The sequence below is a fragment of the Giraffa tippelskirchi genome, chromosome 14 (genome assembly GCF_054371585.1).
Source record: "Giraffa tippelskirchi isolate mGirTip1 chromosome 14, T2T-mGirTip1v1.2.pri, whole genome shotgun sequence".
NCBI classification, from domain to species: domain Eukaryota; kingdom Metazoa; phylum Chordata; class Mammalia; order Artiodactyla; family Giraffidae; genus Giraffa; species Giraffa tippelskirchi.
In genome coordinates, this window is record NC_137288.1 from 11,650,420 (window position 1) to 11,667,500 (window position 17,081).

Here is a 17,081-nt window from a genome sequence, read left to right on the forward strand (position 1 = left end):
CTCCTCCCCCCCATACCCAGCCACCGAGGGGGGCCCGGGGAGGGATGGCGGTCTCAGCCCCGGTTCCGAGAGGTCACTCGTGGAGCCGCCCTAGCTAGGCCGAGACGCCAGATGTGGCTGCCCTGCTGCTTCACGTCCATCTCCGTGAGCCATGCCCCAAAGGCACGTGAAATCATTGAGAGCAAACAGCGCCCCCAGAAAACGCAAAATGATCCTCCTGAACCCCACACGGCCGCCATCTTGGTGGATCCACGTTAGAGGTCGTTGGTAGGTATCCCCACTTGATGCCTGAATAGTACTCACACGGACTCGATTTCTTTTCGCTTTTCCTGGGTGCCCTAGCCAGAGAGATCACGTGGGCCGGAGAGCAAACACAGAACAGAACAGAGCCCCGAACCACAGCCAAGTCGAGGGCGTGCGGAACCGCAGGAACTCACAGAGCCTGTGAGGGGACCCAGATGGGGAAGAAGCGTCCGTGCTCACGTATCTCTGGGGAGGTTGGAAGGGGCGCCCGCCAGCGAGGCAGGTGCCGCGCGAGTGGCCGGAGACGTTTCTCCGTGGGATCTCTCGGGGTGTCGCAGGGTGCCGGGTGCAGGGGCACCCTGGGAGGCCCGGTCCACCGAAAAGCCCGAGAAGTCTTCATGTGGGGCAGGCACGGAATGGTTTCTTGCAGGGCCGGGCGAGGAGAATTCGGGGGCCCATACCTCCAAGCCCCACACGTCTCGAGAGGGTTCCACGTGGCATTCTGAAAGGCCGGGCGACGGAGGGAAGGGGTTCGTGGCTGCGGACAACGCCTGGCTGGAGGAATTCTTTGTCTTTGGCGACGGTTCACCCCGCAGGTCAGGTCATGAGGTTCCTCGACACCTTCCACGGGGCGGATGTTCACAGGAGGAGTGGGGACGGGACGGCGGACTCGCAGGCCACCCTCCTGTCCCCACTGCTCCCCTCCAGAACTGGAGCTCGAATCTAGATGGGCCTCTGACCGCACACATCGCTGGGTTTACGTCGTGCCGGCTTCACCTTCGAGTCTCACAAACTGGCACTCTTGCTGCTTCTAGGAGTGTCCTAGAGAAGAAGACACCGGGTTCCGTACGAGATCAGCTTCTTGGACGCGGCCCTCTGGAGCCCGTGGCTTTGGCTTCAGGGGAAGCACGCTGCCTACGGTATAGCCTGGCCCGGAAGCTCATCCGAGGATTCCTCAGGAGTTCGCGGGCCCCGAGGATTCTGTTTCCGAAAAGCGTTTTCTGGAACCGGGCGACTTGGGGGAACGTGTCACTGGTCTGGAAAATGGAAGGCCGCTGTCAGAGGGTTCAGTGACCTTTACGCTCCCTCCTTTCACTTGAAAGGTGTCTTCTTTTTTCTCCCCACCCCGCCCCCCAACCCCCCGCAACACACACACACCCGACAGCTTGCCTGACCGTTGTTGCTGGGGAGATGAACTCTCAGGAGACGGGAGGCCAAGTCTCTTTCACACCCCGGGGAAGACGATAGGAACGGGTCCCCAGCCGTGCGATGTTTCCGTGTCTCGGCACGGCCGACAGTCTCCTCCTCGTTCTGGGTGCTCCCGTTTCCTCCACCCCCCACCCCCCACCCCATCCCATCCCATCCCATCCCACCCCATCCCATCCCATCCCAAACTAAGGGTTTAGTTTAATGCCAAACTTCTACAAAGAAATAAGCAAATTTTTGTGCAATGTCCAGTGATCTCTTTCTAGGTTGATAGACTGATCAATGCCGTGGTTAATTCCCACAGTAAGTGGATGCCACCCTGTAAATCTTCTTGGCTCATTGCCTGCCACACCCGCTCCATTGCTGGTTAGGAGTAATGTTGTAAAACATGAAAGAGAACACAAAATGGACTGATGACTCTGAGAGAAGAATTGTAATTGGAGGACATTTCAGGACTGGCTCTGATATTGCATCCCGGAAAAAGTAAAACTCATACAGAGAGTGGAAAAGTGGTTACTAGGGCTATGGGGAGAGGTTGGTAAAAGGGAACAAATATTCAGCTATAAGATGAATAGAGTCTGAGGATCTAACGTAAAACACGGCAATCTTTTTGACATGTTTTGTATAAATGAAATCTTATATGAAGATAAAAATCTAAGTAGGAAAGATGGAGGGAAGAAAAAAAAAAAGAAGGTGAAATATGTGAGGTGATATGAATTAACTGGATGAGGAATCCTTTCACATCGTAAACACATGAAATCACCACAGTTATATTTCAATTTCTTGCAATGTTGTATGTCAATTATACCTCAAAAAAGTTGAAATTTTAAAAAAGATATTACAAGATCTATGAAAAACCGTGAGGATTGTGTCTGGCTTGATAACATTGAGAACCTAGAACTCAGGCGATCCAAAACGTCCCCCTGACTAATAGAGTGTTTGTGTCATCGGTTACTCAATTCCGAATTATCATAGGTTCCAGAATTGTTGGTTGGATGCAAGATTTCAAAGCAGCCACATGCTGGAAAACTTAGTTTTAATGAGTTTAGTTCTATTCTCTCAAAGCGGAGAGCTCTATTTAAAGATGATATTTCACGTGGACTTCCTTGATGTTTCGTACGCTGGATCAGAGACGGATATAGTGAGATATCATGAAGTAATTCCCTGTTTTTCTCTTTATAATTTCCGCGACATGATCCTTCTAGTTAGTAAGAAACATTTGTGTTGCCTTGAAGAGAATTAGATGATTATCATAATAATGGAAAGGGAAAGTAGTAGGTTTATGCTTGGCCCTTTTATATTTAAAATATACCTTTTTGGCTAGAGTGTGAGGCACAGGAGATCTAGATCCTGCAATCGAGGAATGAATCTGTGCCCTTTGCAATGGAAGCAAACTGTCTTAATCCCTGGAACCCTAAGGAAGTTCCTCAAAAGAGACGGTTTGCGACTAGGTCAGAAATGATAGTCTTCAAAGGCAATCCCTTTAAGGTCAAAGGAACAAAATTTACTGACTGAAGAGAAGCCTCTGGGTAATACGAATGAGGAGTCTCTGACCTATGAGCAGCCCATCAATACTCCTATTGCCGGCAATAGGAGTAAAGAGGACATCCCATGACACAGAAGGACCTGTCCCAGGAGAGAAGCCCAGGTTCATTCTGCCCGAGAGGAGAAGGCGGGCCGAGCGATGGTCTGGGAAGGGTTTAGAGACTCAGGGTGCGGGCACATGGCTACGCTTGCTGATGAGGGGTCAGATTCCCGATGAGATGAGACGACACGGCTCGCCAGCATGGTGGGGGCGTCAAGAACCCCCTCGAATCTTGCAGACCCTCTGCGACCAATGAGAGAGAGCCAGGCACCACTGCTCAGGGGCACAGCTTCTGCTCTGCTCTTGGCAGGTCCCGGTCACCTGCCACCTTCCTGTCTCCAGCAGAGGTAAAGTGAGGCCCAAATGCCGCCTGAGGATCTTTGAGCTCAGAACGGAAACTCTTTTTTTCGGTGGCCTGGAGTGTCATAAGCAATCCGAAGGTGAGCGGAATTAAATGCAAGTAGTCAGAATAATGGTGAGAACAAAAGGAAACGGCAAGTCACTGTTAACAATCTATTTTGGACGTAAAGTTTTGTGAAGAGAGAGACGGAACCTAGCTTCAGAAGGGGAGGGAGGTCCCGCAAGGTCGAATGAGGCCCACTGGTGGCTGGGGACTCATCTGGAGGAACTTCTCTGAAGAAGGGCCTGGGATCCATCTGAAAGCGGGAGTGGGAACCCAGGCCCGGGAGTGAGCGTCCAGAGCTGGAATGAGAGCTCCTGGGAGACTGACTCGAGCGCGGCTGGTTTCCGGGGCACCCACCTCCCCTTCTCCTCAGCTGATGCCCGCAGGCTGGGTCACGGCCCTTGAGGGAGAAGCCTTGGCAGAAGGTCTCCCCGCGGAGGGAGCCCATGGGTGTCTCAGTCTGTCAGTGGCAGTTGCTCGTTTTCTCGGGCTGCCAGCCCATCTGAGCTGTTTCTGTTGGAGGGGAAATCTGCCTGAAGTTACGCCTGAGGCCTGAGCTCTCTTATTATCAAATTAGGCGAATATCCGATACATAATGTGAATACCTGGCCTACTGCCATGGAATTTCTAAATATCCGTGTGCCGAAAGCTAACTCCGTCCCCACGTGTGCAAGCTAATTCAGGGGAACTCGCTCGTGTCTGACCCGTGTGGTAGTAGTGGTGAGAGCAGGAGTGGATCGGGAGCGAAAGGACCAGGTGGAATTTCTCGATTCAAATCCATGAATCTCTGAGGACTTCGTGAGCACGTTACACTTTAAGTGTCATTCCTGGCCTGAGAGGGAGCACGAACAGGACTTTTCTGACGGCTTCATGGAGACGTGAGACAGGAGTCGAGATCCACAGTATGCAGCGAGCGGTATCTTTGCTTATAGGCAGATCCAGAAAAAGCTATCAGCTCACTGTTGGTTCTTTCAAAGCACGTAGTAGCTGTGTGGTTGCCCGATAATGTGAGTGCCGTCCACCTAGACTGTACACGCACCTCACGCACCGAGTATCTGTCGGCCTTGTAGATGAGGAGGTGGCTGAGGGGCGTTTGCGCAAGTGACTGGGTTTGAATCTAGACAGCACCCTTTGCTGTGGGCTTGGTGAAGTGCAGGTCCTCAGTACACAGGATTCTCATCCTTCCTGGCCTGTTTCTGGCTCCTCTTCACCATCTGGGTTCCACAAGCCTCATCTTTAGCAGCACCGGTGTGCTCTTACCACAAACCTCCGAACAGCACGTTCTTTCAAGGTGCCTCCTCGTCCTTCACCGCTGGTGCTGGGCTCAGACCGTCCCCTGCCCCACGGCCCTTTCCCGGGCCTTTCCTTTTCACTCTCCCGTGGCTAGAGCTCTGACCCATCCTCCAAGCGCGAGGCCTCTTCTCACTATTTCGCATTCCAGGCAAGCCTACTTATTCTGGGAGTTATTCCCCCTTGATACTTTCTGTCTATAACCAGGACCAGGACCAAGCACACAAATCTCTTTCCACGCAACCCCTTCTTGACGCTCAGCTCTGCCGGGCGTGTTGGTGCTGACTCTCGTACGGATGGTGAGTCGACAGGTGACCGGTGACGGGTGAGCTTTTCATGAACCACGTGGAAAGTATGGTTGGCAAGCCTCTGACACAGATTCCCCCATGGGAAAACATCGTCACCTCCTGAGACAGTCCTGGGAACAAAGTCAACGAACAGAGGATTCAGTGCTTCCGGACACATCGAGTGCTTGTGGCAGACACAACCTGCCCCAGAGCATCCAAGGTCAAGTGTGAGGAAAGGCCTAGGAGTAGCGGGACCGGGGACTGAACAAGTCGGCTCTGCTCCTCTCCCGGCTGCAGTCCAAAGAAACGCCAAACAGGATGCCTCTTTGTTGCCATCGAGTGTCCAGTTCTAAACTTTTGTTAACAATGTATACAATGTTAAGGCGCGGGAGAGCCGGCTTTACTGAAACTTGTGGATCGTGCACTTCTTATCCCTGCTACTGTTTGATACAATTAGAGTTTAAGAGCACCCTGTTTTCCAGGAAAGATACTATATAACGCAAAGGTGCGATTTCTAGTGCCCCCTTAATTTCCCCAGTCTCTGGGTACGAGAGCTGAACCAAATGTTGTCTAGTATATTTTCAGGGACATGACAAGCTATTCAGATCCTTCCCGATAGATGTTCTGAAAAAGAACTACTAGCTGCAAGAACTAAATCTCAATTTCAACTCCGGTAGAGGAGAAGCTGCGCTGCTGGCAACAGTTAAGATAAACACTGTATCTTCCCAAGAATAGACTGGGTACCCCCAGCATTTACCTTGAGGCTGCAGCGAGGAAGACTAAGTCTGCCACTGAACTAGGTCCGTTTCTTTGACTTGAACCTTTATACGTGATTCCTGATATCTTCAGTTTCCGTATGCTGCCTGTAGCCCGAGACGTACAGGGCGCACCCCTCGTCAAGGCTCAGATTTCAAGAGTCTAATACATTTCCATTCAGATACAGATAGCAATCTGCAGAATAGAGAATAATACGTATCTCGTTGGAGCGTTACAGGAATATCATGACAGGACACGTGTGGCCCCGCGCGCCCCCAACCACAAGCCCAGATCTCCCGTCTCCCCTCCGAAACCTCCCCCTCCTCCCCCCCATACCCAGCCACCGAGGGGGGCCCGGGGAGGGATGGCGGTCTCAGCCCCGGTTCCGAGAGGTCACTCGTGGAGCCGCCCTAGCTAGGCCGAGACGCCAGATGTGGCTGCCCTGCTGCTTCACGTCCATCTCCGTGAGCCATGCCCAAAAGGCACGTGAAATCATTGAGAGCAAACAGCGCCCCCAGAAAACGCAAAATGATCCTCCTGAACCCCACACGGCCGCCATCTTGGTGGATCCACGTTAGAGGTCGTTGGTAGGTATCCCCACTTGATGCCTGAATAGTACTCACACGGACTCGATTTCTTTTCGCTTTTCCTGGGTGCCCTAGCCAGAGAGATCACGTGGGCCGGAGAGCAAACACAGAACAGAACAGAGCCCCGAACCACAGCCAAGTCGAGGGCGTGCGGAACCGCAGGAACTCACAGAGCCTGTGAGGGGACCCAGATGGGGAAGAAGCGTCCGTGCTCACGTATCTCTGGGGAGGTTGGAAGGGGCGCCCGCCAGCGAGGCAGGTGCCGCGCGAGTGGCCGGAGACGTTTCTCCGTGGGATCTCTCGGGGTGTCGCAGGGTGCCGGGTGCAGGGGCACCCTGGGAGGCCCGGTCCACCGAAAAGCCCGAGAAGTCTTCATGTGGGGCAGGCACGGAATGGTTTCTTGCAGGGCCGGGCGAGGAGAATTCGGGGGCCCATACCTCCAAGCCCCACACGTCTCGAGAGGGTTCCACGTGGCATTCTGAAAGGCCGGGCGACGGAGGGAAGGGGTTCGTGGCTGCGGACAACGCCTGGCTGGAGGAATTCTTTGTCTTTGGCGACGGTTCACCCCGCAGGTCAGGTCATGAGGTTCCTCGACACCTTCCACGGGGCGGATGTTCACAGGAGGAGTGGGGACGGGACGGCGGACTCGCAGGCCACCCTCCTGTCCCCACTGCTCCCCTCCCTCCAGCACTGGAGTTCGAATCTAGATGGGCCTCTGACCGCACACATCGCTGGGTTTACATCGTGCCGGCTTCACCTTCGATTCTCACAAACTGGCACTCTTGCTGCTGCTAGAAGTGTCCTAGAGAAGAAGACATCGGGTTCCGTACCAGATCAGCTTCTTGGACGTGGCCCTCTGGAGCCCGTGGCTTTGGCTTCAGGGGAAGCGCGCTGCCTACGGTATAGCCTGGCCCGGAAGCTCATCCGAGGATTCCTAAGGAGTTCGCGGGCCCCGAGGATTCTGTTTCCGAAAAGCGTTTTCTGGAACCGGGCGACTTGGGAGAACGTGTCACTGGTGTGGAAAATGGAAGGCCGCTGTCAGAGGGTTCAGTGACCTTTACGCTCCCTCCTTTCACTTGAAAGGCGTCTTCTTTTTTCTCCCCACCCCGCCCCCCAACCCCCCAACCCCCCGCAGCACACACACACCCGACAGCTTGCCTGACCGTTGTTGCTGGGGAGATGAAATCCCAGGAGACGGGAGGCCAAGTCTCTCTCACACCCCGGGGCAAACGATAGGAACGGGTCCCCAGCCGTGTGATGTCTCCGTGTCTCAGCACGGCCGACAGTCTCCTCCTCTTTCTAGGTGCTCCCGTTTCCTCCACCCCCCACCCCCCCACCCCACCCCACCCCACCCCACCCCACCCCATCCCATCCCAAACTAAGGGTTTAGTTTAATGCCAAACTTCTACAAAGAAATAAGCAAATTTTTGTGCAATGTCCAGTTATCTCTTTCTAGGTTGATAGACTGATCAATGCCATGGTTAATTCCCACAGTAAGTGGATGCCACCCTGTAAATCTTCTTGGCTCATTGCCTGCCACACCTGCTCCATTGCTGGTTAGGAGTAATTTTGTAAAACATGAAAGATAACACAAAATGGACTGATGACTCTGAGAGAAGAATTGTAATTGGAGGAAATTTCAGGACTGGCTCTGACAGTGCCTCCCGGAAAAAGTAAAACTCATACAGAGAGTAGAAAAGTGGTTACTAGGGCTATGGGGAGAGGTTGGTAAAAGGGAACAAATGTTCAGCTATAAGATGAATAGAGTCTGAGGATCTAATGTAAAACACGGCAATCTTTTTGACATGTTTTGTATAAATGAAATCTTATGAAGATAAAATCTAAGTGGGAAAGATGGAGGGAAGAAAAAAAAAAGAAGGTGAAATATGTGAGGTGATATGAATTAACTGGATGAGGAATCCTTTCACATCGTAAACACGTGAAATCACCACAGTCATATTTCAATTTCTTGCAATTTTATATGTCAATTGTACCTCAAAAAAGTTGAAATTTTAAAAAAGATATTACAGGATCTATGAAAAACCGTGAAGATTGTGTCTGGCTTGATAACATTGAGAACCTAGAACTCAGGCGATCCAAAACGTCCCCCTGACTAGTAGAGTGTTTGTGTCATCGGTTACTCAATTCTGAATTATCATAGGTTCCAGAATTGTCGGTTGGATGCAAGATTTCAAAGCAGCCACATACTGGAAAACTTAGTTTTAATGAGTTTAGTTCTATTCTCTCAAAGTGGAGAGCTCTATTTAAAGATGATACTTTACGTGGACTTCCTTGATTTTTCGTACGTTGGATCAGAGACGGATGTAGTGAGATACCATGAAGTAATTCCCTGTTTTTCTCTTTATAATTTCCGCGACATGATCCTTCTAGTTAGTAAGAAACATTTGTGTTGCCTTGAAGAGAACTAGATTATTATCATAATAATGGAAAGGGAAAGTAGTAGGTTTATGCTTGGCCCTCTTATATTTAAAATATACCTTTTTGGCTACAGTGTGAGGCACGGGAGATCTAGATCCTGCAATCGAGGAAAGAATCTGTGCCCTTTGCAATGGAAGCAAACTGTCTTAATCCCTGGAACCCTAAGGAAGTTCCTCAAAAGAGACGGTTTGCGACTAGGTCAGAAATGATAGTCTTCAAAGGCAATGCAATCCCTTTGACTTCAAAGGAACAAAATTTACTGACTGAAGAAAAGCCTCTGGGTAATACGAATGAGGAGTCTCTGACCTATGAGCAGCACATCAATACTCCTGTTGCCGGCAATAGGAGTAAAGAGGACATCCCATGACACAGAATGACCTGTCCCAGGAGAGAAGCCCAGGTTCATTCTGCCTGAGAGGAGAAGGCGGGCCGAGTGATGGTCTGGGAAGGGTTTAGAGACTCAGGGTGAGGGCACATGGCTACGCTTGCCGATGCGGGGTCAGATTCCCGATGAGATGAGACGACACGGCTCACCAGCATGGTGGGGCCGTCAGGAACCCCCTCGAATCTTGCAGACCCTCTGCGACCAATGAGAGAGAGCCAGGCACCACTGCTCAGGGGCACAGCTTCTGCTCTGCTCTTGGCAGGTCCCGGTCACCTGCCACCTTCCTGTCTCCAGCAGAGGTAAAGTGAGGCCCAAATGCCTCCTGAGGATCTTTGAGCCCAGAACAGAAACTCTCTTTTTTTCGGTGGCCTGGAGTGTCACAAGCAATCCGAAGGTGAGCGGAATTAAATGCAAGTAGTCAGAATAATGGTGAGAACAAAAGGAAATGGCAAGTCATTGTTAACAATCCATCTTGGACTTAAAGTTTTGTGAAGAGAGAGACGGAACCTAGCTTCAGAAGGGGAGGGAGGTCCCGCAAGGTCGAATGAGGCCCACTGGTGGCTGGGGACTCATCTGGAGGAACTTCTCTGAAGAAGGGCCTGGGATCCATCTGAAAGCGGGAGTGAGAACCCGGGCCCGGGAGTGAGCGTCCAGAGCTGGAACGAGAGCTCCTGGGAGACTGACTCGAGCGCGGCTGGTTTCCGGGGCACCCACCTCCCCTTCTCCTCAGCTGATGCCCGCAGGCTGGGTAACGGCCCTTGAGGGAGAAGCCTTGGCAGAAGGTCTCCCCATGGAGGGAGCCCACAGGTGTCTCAGTCTGTTAGTGGCAGTTGCTCGTTCTCTCGGGCTGCCAGCCCATCTGAGCTGTTTCCGTTGGAGGGAAAATCGGCCTGAAGTTATGCCTGAGGCCCGGGCTCTCTTATTATCAAATTAGGCGAATATCCGATACATAATGTGAATACCTGGCCTACTGCCATGGAATTTCTAAATATCCGTGTGCCGAAAGCTAACTCCACCCCCACGTGTGCAAGCTAATTCAGGGGAACTCGCTCGTGTCTGACCCGTGTGGTAGTAGTGGTGAGAGCAGGAGTGGATCGGGAGCGAAAGGACCAGGTGGAATTTCTCGATTCAAATCCATGAATCTCTGAGGACTTCGTGAGCACGTTACACTTGAAGTGTCATTCCTGGCCTGAGAGGGAGCACGAACAGTACTTTTCTGACGGCTTCATGGAGACGTGAGACAGGAGTCGAGATCCACAGTATGCAGCGAGCGGTATCTTTGCTTATAGGCAGATCCAGAAAAAGCTATCAGCTCACTCTTGGTTCTTTCAAAGCATGTATTAGCTGTGTGGTTGCCTGATATGTGAGTGCCGTCCACCTAGACTGTACGTACACGCACCTCACGCACCGAGTATCTGTCGGCCTTGTAGATGAGGAGGTGGCTGAGCGGCGTTTGCGCAAGTGACTGGGTTTGAATCTAGACAGCACCCTTTGCTGTGGGCTTGGTGAAGTGCAGGTCCTCAGTACACGGGATTCTCATCCTTCCTGGCCTGTTTCTGGCTCCTCCTTACTATCTGGGTTCCACAAGCCTCATCTTTAGCAGCACCGGTGTGCTCTTACCACAAACCTCCGAACAGCACGTTCTTTCAAGGTGCCTCCTCGTCCTTCACCGCTGGTGCTGGGCTCAGACCGTCCCCTGCCCCACGGCCCTTTCCCGGGCCTTTCCTTTTCACTCTCCCGTGGCTAAAGCTCTGACCCGTCCTCCAAGCGCGAGGCCTCTTCTCACTATTTCGCATTCCAGGCAAGCCTACTTATTCTGGGAGTTATTCCCCCTTGATACTTTCTGTCTATAACCAGGACCAGGACCAAGCATACAAATCTCTTTCCACGCAACCCCTTCTTGACGCTCAGCTCTGCCGGGCGTGTTGGTGCTGACTCTCGTACGGATGGTGAGTTGACAGGTGACCGGCGACGGGCGAGCTTTTCATGAACCACGTGGAAAGTATGGTTGGCAAGCCTCTGACACAGATTCCCCCATGGGAAAACATCGTCACCTCCTGAGACAGTCCTGGGAACAAAGTCAATGAACAGAGGATTCAGTGCTTCCGGACACATCGAGTGCTTGTTGCAGACACAACCTGCCCCCAGAGCATCCAAGATCAAGTGTGAGGAAAGGCCTAGGAGTAGCGGGACCGGGGACTGAACAAGTCGGCTCTGCTCCTCTCCCGGCTGCAGTCCGAAGAAACGCCAAACAGGATGCCTCTTTGTTGCCATCAAGTGTCCAGTTCTAAACTTTTGTTAACAATGTATATAATGTTAAGGAGCGGGAGAGCCAGCTTTACTGAAACTTGTGGATCATGCACTTCTTATCCCTGCTACTGTTTGATACAATTAGAGTTTCAGAGCAGCCTGTTTTCCAGCAAAGATACTATATAACCCAAAGGTGCGATTTCTAGTGCCACCTTAATTTCCCCAGTCTCTGGGTACGAGAACTGAACCAAATGTTCTCTAGTATACTTTCAGGGACATGACAAGCTATTCGGATCCTTCCTGATAGATGTTCTGAAAAAGAACTACTAGCTGCAAGAACTAAATCTCAATTTCACCTCCGGCAGAGGAGAAGCTGCGTTGCTGGCAACAGTTAAAATAAACACTGTATCTTCCCAAGAATAGACTGGGTACCCCCAGCGTTTACCTTGAGGCTGCAGCGAGGAAGACTAAGTCTGCCCCTGAACTAGGTCCGTTTCTTTGACTTTAACCTTTATACGTGATTCCTGATATCTTCAGTTTCCGTATGCTGCCTGTAGCCCGAGACGTACAGGGCGCACCCCTCGTCAAGGCTCGGATTTCAAGAGTCTAATACATTTCCATTCAGGTACAGATAGCCATCTGCAGAATAGAGAATAATATTTATCTCGTTGGAGCGCTGCAGGAATATCATGACAGGACACGTGTGGCCCCGCGCGCCCCCAACCACAAGCCCAGATCTCCCGTCTCCCCTCCGAAACCTCCCCCTCCCCCCCCCACACCCAGCCACCGAGGGGGGCCCGGGGAGGGATGGCGGTCTCAGCCCCGGTTCCGAGAGGTCACTCGTGGAGCCGCCCTAGCTAGGCCGAGACGCCAGATGTGGCTGCCCTGCTGCTTCACGTCCCATCTCCGTGAGCCATGCCCAAAAGGCACGTGAAATCATTGAGAGCAAATAGCGCCCCCAGAAAACGCAAAATGATCCTCCTGAACCCCACACGGCCGCCATCTTGGTGGATCCACGTTAGAGGTCATTGGTAGGTATCCCCACTTGATGCCTGAATAGTACTCACACGGACTCGATTTCTTTTCGCTTTTCCTGGGTGCCCTAGCCAGAGAGATCACGTGGGCCGGAGAGCAAACACAGAACAGAACAGAGCCCCGAACCACAGCCAAGTCGAGGGCGTGCGGAACCGCAGGAACTCACAGAGCCTGTGAGGGGACCCAGATGGGGAAGAAGCGTCCGTGCTCACGTATCTCTGGGGAGGTTGGAAGGGGCGCCCGCCAGCGAGGCAGATGCCGCGCGAGTGGCCGGAGACGTTTCTCCGTGGGATCTCTCGGGATGTCGCAGGGTGCCGGGTGCAGGGGCACCCTGGGAGGCCCGGTCCACCGAAAAGCCCGAGAAGTCTTCATGTGGGGCAGGCCCGGGATGGTTTCTTGCAGGGCCGGGCGAGGAGAATTCGGGGGCCCATACCTCCAAGCCCCACACGTCTCGAGAGGGCTCCACGTGGCATTCTGAAAGGCCGGGCGACGGAGGGAAGGGGTTCGTGGCTGCGGACGACGCCTGGCTGGAGGAATTCTTTGTCTTTGGCGACGGTTCACCCCGTAGGTCAGGTCATGAGGTTCCTCGACACCTTCCACGGGGCGGATGTTCACACGGGGAGTGGGGACAGGACGGCGGACTCGCAGGCCACCCTCCTGTCCCCACTGCTCCCCTCCCTCCAGCACTGGAGTTCGAATCTAGATGGGCCTCTGACCGCTCACATCGCTGGGTTTACATCGTGCCGGCTTCACCTTCGATTCTCACAAACTGGCACTCTTGCTGCTGCTAGAAGTGTCCTAGAGAAGAAGACATCGGGTTCCGTACCAGATCAGCTTCTTGGACGTGGCCCTCTGGAGCCCGTGGCTTTGGCTTCAGGGGAAGCGCGCTGCCTACGGTATAGCCTGGCCCGGAAGCTCATCCGAGGATTCCTAAGGAGTTCGCGGGCCCCGAGGATTCTGTTTCCGAAAAGCGTTTTCTGGAACCGGGCGACTTGGGAGAACGTGTCACTGGTGTGGAAAATGGAAGGCCGCTGTCAGAGGGTTCAGTGACCTTTACGCTCCCTCCTTTCACTTGAAAGGCGTCTTCTTTTTTCTCCCCACCCCGCCCCCCAACCCCCCAACCCCCCGCAGCACACACACACCCGACAGCTTGCCTGACCGTTGTTGCTGGGGAGATGAAATCCCAGGAGACGGGAGGCCAAGTCTCTCTCACACCCCGGGGCAAACGATAGGAACGGGTCCCCAGCCGTGTGATGTCTCCGTGTCTCAGCACGGCCGACAGTCTCCTCCTCTTTCTAGGTGCTCCCGTTTCCTCCACCCCCCACCCCCCACCCCCACCCCCCCCGCCACCGACCCCCGCCCCCAGCAGCCCTGCCACCCCACCCCAGACCCGACCGCCCGGCCCGGCCGCCCGGCCGCCTTTCCTTTCCGGTGTTTGTGGCCAGTTATTTTGAAATCCATGTTCTCCTGACCTCAAGCGCACTTTCCCCGCCCACCGGCGCATGCTTGTGTTTGTTGTCGTTGGACTTGATCACGGTCTCGACACAGGTTGACTTTCGTTTTCTCTTGTTGGGGGTCCGAGTGTCTCCTTCTTTTCCTTTCTTGCTCCTGGGCTTGCGTGTCTGTGTCTGTGTCTGCTTTCGAGAAGTCCTGCTTTGTTCTCCGAGCAGCGCTTGCCTGGTTTCGCTTTGCCGGTCGGTCCCTCCCTCCCTGCCTCCCTCCCTTCTCTCTCTCCCTCCCTCCCTCCTTCGGGGGAGGGGGCCCGGGGGAGCCCGGGATGTCACTGGTGCCCCTCTCTCGGCCGTCCCCGCCCCGAGCCCCGCCGCCCGCCGGCGTCTCCGTGGAATGTCCGCCCACCAGCCTGGAATCGCGTGGGTGGGGGGGGAGCGCGTCTCCTTCGTGGCAGCCTCCTGGGGAGCTATTTCCCAGCTCCTCTCCCTTCCTCTGCGGCCGGGGTCGCGTCGCGTCGCGTCTCTCGGAGGCGGCGGCTCCGAGCCGAGCTCGGGCGTTTGGGCGGCCGGCGCTGTGGCGTCCTCGGCGGCCGGCGACAGCGACCCGTCCTCGGGACATTGGAGCCGGTTGTCAGGAGCCACCTGGCGGCCGCTTTTATAGTGTCCCTCCCCTCTGGAGCTTCGGCGACCTTCAGGAGGGTTGTGACTCAGCCGCCGGGCCCGAGGGCACAGCTCTCAGAGACCGGCTCTGCTGGCAGCGACAGTGGCGGTGGCGCCGAGGCCTAGGGACGTCCTGCTGTCGCCGGAGATTGGTTCTCTAGGTTTCTGAGGAGGGTGGCCGTCGCGGCGGCGGCGGCGCTCCAGAGCCGGGCTCTGGGGTGGCCTGACCGGGCCTCCCTCAGGAGGGTTTGCTTTTCGCCCTCAGGAGGGTTTGCCTTCTTCTGCCAGGAGGGTTGGCTCCCGCCCTCAAAAAGGGTTTGCTGTTCGCCTTTTCAGAAGGGTTTGCGTCTCCCTTCAGGAGGTTTTTGCTTTCCCGCCCTTTCAGGAGGGTTTGCCACCCCCGGAGGGTTTGCTTTCTCACCCCTCCCCAACTCCCTGAATCACGGCCAGGAGGTCAGGGACCGGCTCGAGCCGTCCTGGGTGCCCCGGACAGGACGGTCTGGGGCCCCGGGCGTGGTCCCTCGTTGGGGCCCGCTCGTCTCGTGGGAGGCGCCTCGCCGGCGGGTCTCTCTTCGTTTTTCTCTTTGGCAACTCGAAGCCAAACCCCCGCTCGGAGACTCGGACGGACGGACGGGTACACCTACCCGTGCGGGCGAAGGGGGAGGGCGTCTCCGGCCAGCTCCCTCCCCCTTGGCGTCTGCGCCCCCACTTCGCCCACCGGGCGCCCCCTTCGCCCCCCTCCCCCCCCCAGTCGACCAGATGACCCCCGACAGCTCCGGGCCTGGTGTTTCTGGGGTAGTGCTGGGGACAGGTGGCGGTGCCAAGGTGCCAAGGTCCCTCCCTGCCAGTCGTGGGTGGGCCCCGCTGTCGGGCGCTGTCATTTTGTCGCCCGAAATGGGCCTTTTCTGCCACCAGGTAAGTGCCGACACGGTCTCTCTCGGCGTCTGCCGCCGAGGACTTTGGGCCTCTGGACGCACGCGGGGCTCTGGGCCTTTGGGCCGCCGGCCTGGGCCTGTGCGTCGGCTCCCGCGTGGCGTGTCTGGCAGACCCGACCCGTGGCGCCACCTCCGGTCTCTGGGCGACCCGAGGGCGGCGGGGCGAGGCGCCGTGGGTCTTCTACCCTGTGTGACCCCCGCTGCGGGCGCCCGGTGGTGGCCGGGACGACCCCCGCTCTGTAGGCTCCGTGCCCCGTGTCAGGCAGCTCCTCCTCCTGGGGTCGTCGGCGGCTGTCGCCTGAGGTGAGGTGAGGTGTGGCGGGGGGAGGCGGCCGGTGAGGCTTAAAGCGGGCCCCTCCGGCGACTGCCCTCACCGTGCCTTCCCCCCTCCCCCTCGGCTCAACGGATCGATGTGGTGTGGTCGTGCTCTCCCGGGCCGGGCCTAAGCCGTGCCGGACGAGGGACGGGCGTTCCTGGTGAACGTGTGCGGTCTTCTCGGTCTGTCCACGGGGCCCCTCGCCTGCCTTTCCCCCTGCCCGTCGGGGAGGGTGAGGAAGGCGGGAGGGTGGGTGCGGCCTCCGGCCCTGACTCTCGGTCTCCTGCCCGCCCCCCCTCCACGGGGCGTCAGTGAGGCCGTCGGTCTTCGGACACAGCGGACGCTCTCGCTTCGCCTTCTCGGCGCGTGTCCCGCGAGCGGCCCTCCCCGCGGTGGGGAGGGCTGTGCCCGCCGCTGCGCCGCGCGCCCCGCGTGGGTGGGTGAGCGTGCCTCGTTTGACCCTCGGTGGTGCCCCTGGAGCGCTCCAGGTCGCCCCCTCAGGTGCCTGAGGCCGAGCGGTGGTGTCGTTTCCCTTAACCCGGTGTCCTCCTCGGGTCCCCCACCGCGGTGGGGTGTGTGTGTGTCCCGCGAGTGGCTCTCGTTGGGGGAGGGGTCGAGACGGGAAGAGAGGCGTGCCTGTTCCCCTCGCCTCTTCCGTTGGGGGCAGGTGCTGCCTCGTCGTGGAGGCACGGGCCGTGCTCCGGCCCCGACCGTGCACACGCTCCCGTGTGGTCGTCCGCTTACCTGTACCGCAGACCCCTCCCGCCCAGTCGAGGATCGGCGGCTCGTGGAGAGCCTCCGTGGGCCCGAAGGAGAGACGATGGGGTGAGGGACGGCGCGCCCTCGGTGAGAAAGCCTTCTCTAGCGATCCGAGAGGGAGCCTCTGGGGTACCGGAGCCCCCGGCCGCTGCCCCTCCTGAGTGCGCAGTGTAGCCGCCGTGGCGACTGCCAGAGCACGTGGGCAGAATCCCCCCACCTCTCCTCTGTGAGGGGGGATGGGTGCGCCGGCCCCGCGGTGGGGCCGTGTGCCGCTCGTTGCCTACCGCGGCCCGCGCCTCCCCCCGCCGAGTCGGGGGAGGGTCCCGCCGGGCCCCGCCGGGTGTCCGGCACGTGGGGGGGAACCGTGCGTGCGCCGCGTGCGTGCGGCCGCCCCCGCGGTGTGAGTGCAGGAGGAGAAGGGCCGGGGGGCGACGCCCGGTCGGCCCCGGCTTCCCCAGCCCCGCGGCCGTGGCGAGGAGGAGTCCGTCGCGCCC

General features: G+C 56.4%; 2 long non-coding RNA genes across 2 annotated transcripts in view; one reads left to right on the forward strand and one right to left on the reverse strand.

Annotated features, from left to right (window-relative positions):
• Nucleotides 1-7,961: 7,961 nt before the first annotated feature.
• Nucleotides 7,962-14,196, reverse strand: LOC145534270 (uncharacterized). Its single transcript, XR_014074390.1, has 3 exons — nucleotides 13,939-14,196; nucleotides 11,877-12,070; nucleotides 7,962-11,249 (listed from the first exon to the last, which is right to left on the reverse strand). It is a non-coding gene; the product is annotated as an uncharacterized LOC145534270 (long non-coding RNA).
• LOC145534271 (uncharacterized) overlaps nucleotides 13,958-17,081 on the forward strand; it is a 29,020-nt gene continuing 25,896 nt past the window's right edge. Inside the window, exon 1 of the long non-coding RNA XR_014074391.1 lies at nucleotides 13,958-14,014. This is a non-coding gene — a long non-coding RNA (uncharacterized LOC145534271). The remainder of the gene's footprint in view (nucleotides 14,015-17,081) is intronic.